Consider the following 4,609-nt stretch of genomic DNA (forward strand, 5'->3'; position numbering starts at 1 on the left):
AGACTAAAAAGTCAAACCACAAATTTCATTTTGGGACAAAGATGGACACATGCTGATAGCTTGACAGCGTATTGTTCATGCTTTAATAATTTTTCATATTGGTCATGCTGATAGCTTGACAGTGGATTTTCGGAGTCTTTGGTAAGGGCTTCAAATGGCTTGGAAATTTGGGAGTGAAACATTGGGAAGTTGAAACCCACTCCCACATGAGAGGGCATTTGACATATGATTAGATCATGTTTATCAGAAGATTTGATTGGTGAAACCCCTAGCAAGAATATTCATCTGTAATCAAACTTGGACCTTTGGTTAGAGCCGCCTGCATATTCTGCAAAAATAAACCATCGAGGATGTGGAATAAGCCTATAACCATCAGCATTTTCATACCAAATTTTAAAGATTTTGTGCCTTGAATAGGACCAAATTAGATGACGCAAAAAGAGATGATCATGCCAAATTAAAGTTTGAGATATAAACATTAATTAAAGACCAAGGCTCTTTAGTAGACTAGTTTATTGCTGAAATTAATCCACGAAATGTACCACAATTTAACTAGTGTAGAATAATATGGCTCTATAATGCTAGTGCAGATTATTATCTTTGTAGTTATCTTGAGATGGACCCGGCCTCATAGCCCTTCAACCCTTAGTGCCAGCTACTCGTACAAACTTTATCCTCCAAAAAGGTTCCATTTTCCTCGAAATGAAACAATAATAATATCTTTTTGATAGAGTAAGAAACTAACACAAGAAACTGGATTTGACTATTTTGTGAGCAATCGCACTTGTTGACTCATGCAAGAAACAACCATATCTGACTCTTCCCCAGCAGGTATAATTCTATAGGTTGATGCTCTGTGGGACCTGAAGGCTGTACTGCCGTCCTCATTTGCTCTTATAAATAAATGGGTCGCTATTCATCTTCTCCCCTCATTTATTCATCACAGAAAAAACTACACAAACGTAGACACAATTATGTAGTTTTTATCCTTTTGTGAATTCATGTGTTAAACCCAAAAAATGTTGTGTATTTTATTTGCTCCCCCTCCGGTAGCACAGGACTGGAATTTGGATGTATATATGTAGAGATAAGAACTTACCAAGCAAATTCAGCCATTCATCAGAAAAGGGCTCCTATCCATTTCTCTTTTCTTCCCTTTTCTCCCCGAGAAATCACTTGTTACACTAGAAATTAAAGATTTTGTCATGCTCGAAATATTTGTCCTACTTATCTATCCAAAAGAAAGAATATACTCCTCCTCTCTTTGTTTGTATATTGGCCTCTAGAGGAAAACTTTCTGCAAACTTACATTCACGGAGCAGAATCAAGTTGGAGGTAGGTTATTATATTTGGTGTAAGAGGTATTGATGCGCCTCAATCTTAAGCCGTGGTTAGATGGTATGGTTTAGCTAACTATGTGATTTTGATTGAGCCGCGTCAATATCTCTCTATTCTATGCTTCCATGCCTCCCCCTCTAGGGCCTTGGTCTGTCATGGATGCAGGAGATCTGCAATGCACCAAAAATAAGATCATCCTATACTTCTAATGATTCCTTCCAAGAAACATGCAGATTATAAAGGTAAGTCCTCTTCTTGACTTGATTTTAGCTATGAACCTCTTGGTTAATATTATCTCATGGGAAACATATTCAATTAGCCTCTTACATGGGACCAAATTTTCTCTTTTTTGGTTCATTTTTTTTATTCGTACATGATTTTCTTTTTAGCCTTTTCACTTAAGATTTAGTGCACATATCATAAATGCAACTTCTTGTAGCATCTGTAGATGCATGGGATGATAGGTTTGATACTTTGATCAGTTAGAGTTCTTGATATAATCAATAATGTGTGGAAGCTAAGAAGGGAATAATGAAGTAGAAACTTGGTGAGGATGCCTTCCATGGAAGTACTTTCCTGGCTTCACGCGGAAAAGGAATTAGTACTTTTTCTTCTAACCTTCTGCCAAACAAAGATGACCTAAATTTCACTAGTCATGAAAGTGAAAGCAACACCCCCATATTCCACCACCCAAAAAAAACCAAAATTTGAAAAAAAAACAAAGGGAAAAGGTGTAAACAGGATAGGTGAACCTGGTAAATATTAATTTGGTTGGCTTAAATCCTCTTAACTTACGAAATGTGTATTGATATTTTATGTGGAAGACCCTCTAACCATAGTGCTGAGTGATGACAGATGTATTACACAATTAAATTTGGCAAGAACTGGTTGCACAGTCCAAAGTTTTTAAACGATGCAAAAGATGATTGCGTGGGGATGATAATGCTCACCGGCCCAATATGTCAAAGACAGCTGTTGATGATGAGAACCTTGTGGCTGAGCTACAACAAGAAGGTTTGAAATCTGAAAGCTTCTAAGAGATTGTAGCGGAAGAAAATAAACCTTTAAATACATGCAGAGTTTTTGTTGTTGGATAGTAAACCTTTCCAATTATCAAGATTCCTTGGAATAAAATAAATGACAAAGATATTATTAGTATGTTAGCAACGTTTTGAATAGGTCGTTGAAAGTTACAGTCCAAATAGTGTGAATTGGCTCAAGTGTTGATACTCGAATTGGACAAGTGTGTAGCATGGGATTTGAGCACAATCAGTAAAGAAGGAAAACAAACAAGAAAAGCTTCAATGATCTAAATCACGTTTTGCATTCTAAAGTTTATTGTCATGTGTTTGGACAGTGCCACTTTTGTCACACAGGCAGGGGAGGATGTTTGACACACAAAAAAAGAAAAGACCCATTAGAAATTTGTACCATCTTTCGAACTTTTTGTGCATCGTAGAAACCATGTAACTGGATAAATTTCTGTCTCTTGCTTTATGTTAGTTTATTAGTCTCCTTGAATGCCAATTGATATCAAAATTCTCAATTTTATAAATCAATCACAATGAACAATATAACAAGACTATTTCTCGTCTCTTTCATATCACTAAAATAACAATAATACGTCAGGATTATTTTTTGACATCTTTGTGCTATGATCACTGTCCAACAACAATTAGAAATTTGCAAGATTGATGGTGAAAAGTATAGTCAGGATTAACTTTTGATATCTTTGTGCTATGATCGCTATCCAACAACAATTACAAATTTGCAAGGTTGATGGTGAAAAGTATAGCATATTGATTTCCATGGCCAAAAATCAAAAAATATATTTAAGTTGGTTTTTAAAAGTAAAAATTTATATTAAAATAGTGCAATTTAGATGATTTTCTTTGTTGGCTTGTTACAAGTACTTTCCCAAAACAAAGTTCAAAACAAAAAAAAAAGGGTTATTTTTCAAGTAATGTGTAAACTCTTATTGTCTTTTCAAAAATATTTATTCATTATATTAAAATACCCTATAGACGTTGCATGGCTGTTTATATGCTTTTTGCACACTACTGAGTTGAATTATGATTTTAAATTGAAATTTGATTGGGGATAGGTAGTAGATTTTGAGAACGGTATATTTATTGATAATTTGGATATTTTTGAATGGTTTGAATTAGTTGACAATTTTAATTTACATACATTGTTTGGAGAAATTGAGAGTAACTAATTTGTAAAAAGACAAGGGAATATTGCCAAAATAGTTACCTCACATTTTCTAAAATTTTTTTTGTTTAGTCTCTCACATTTGAAATCAACCAAAACAGTCCATCAAATATAAAAATTGTGGTCGTTTGGTCCCAGAGCTTGGTCATTACTATATGAAGAGAAATTTAGTTTAAGATCATGTACAATATACTCATTTTGAGTTTTTGTTCCTTTAATCTAATTAATTTAACCACACTGAAAAAAATTGTACATACAAAGAAATTGGTGTTAGGAATGGCAATGTAATAAGAGATGAGGACTTTTTAGAATATCAGGGGCAATGTCAAAAGAAAATGGTGTTTTCTAAAATTGAGGGGGATAATTTTGAAACAAACTTAAAAATTTATAAAACTTTCAAGCCTATCCTAGAAATTTAGTAAAGTTATTGCCCGCCCTGTAGCTTTGCCATTGATGTCACCTCTCTATTGCTTACTCAGAGTGTGATATTATCTCATATTGCTACTCAAACTATGTATACATGTGTGTATCCACAAAATGTAAGTATGGTAAAAACCATTCTTAGCTTTAATAAATAGTTGTTGTTAGATTCGTGAGTAAAGAATTATGTCCCATATTGATTCAAAAGATGGAGAAAGAGCTATTAATATGTAAGTAAGGACTCGAGACTTATCAGCTTAAACTTTTGGATCAAAATTAGGTACCTGACTTATATATTGGACCTTTTTGGTGGACTCTTTCGAGATTTTTCTCTCTGACAAGTGGTATCAAAGTTTCTGATTGCAAGTTTCGGCTATTTATTGGTAGGTGGATTCTTTTCAAAGTTGGGTAGGTGAAATGTTCTTCTTGGTGGAGAACCGAAGTGTCAAAGAGTTTGGTTGGCATTAGACCAAATGCGTCATGGGTTTGGCAAGTGATCCGATTAGTGTTAAACTAAGGAGTCAAGGATTGGCAGATTCTTGGTGATGGACCAAAGTGCCAAGGAGTTTGGCTAGTATTGGACCAGATGCATCATGGGTTTGGCAAGTAATCCAGTTGGTCTTAGATTAAGAAGTCA

The 4,609-nt window shown here is 34.5% G+C and overlaps 1 long non-coding RNA gene across 1 annotated transcript; it reads left to right on the forward strand.

The window, feature by feature from the left end:
- Positions 1-913: 913 nt before the first annotated feature.
- LOC140006579 (uncharacterized) lies at positions 914-2,636 on the forward strand. Its single transcript, XR_011814283.1, has 2 exons — positions 914-1,580; positions 2,194-2,636. It is a non-coding gene; the product is annotated as an uncharacterized lncRNA (long non-coding RNA).
- The last annotated feature ends 1,973 nt before the right edge of the window (positions 2,637-4,609 follow it).

Source organism: Coffea arabica, chromosome 5e (assembly GCF_036785885.1).
Source record: "Coffea arabica cultivar ET-39 chromosome 5e, Coffea Arabica ET-39 HiFi, whole genome shotgun sequence".
Taxonomy (NCBI): Eukaryota; Viridiplantae; Streptophyta; class Magnoliopsida; order Gentianales; family Rubiaceae; genus Coffea; species Coffea arabica.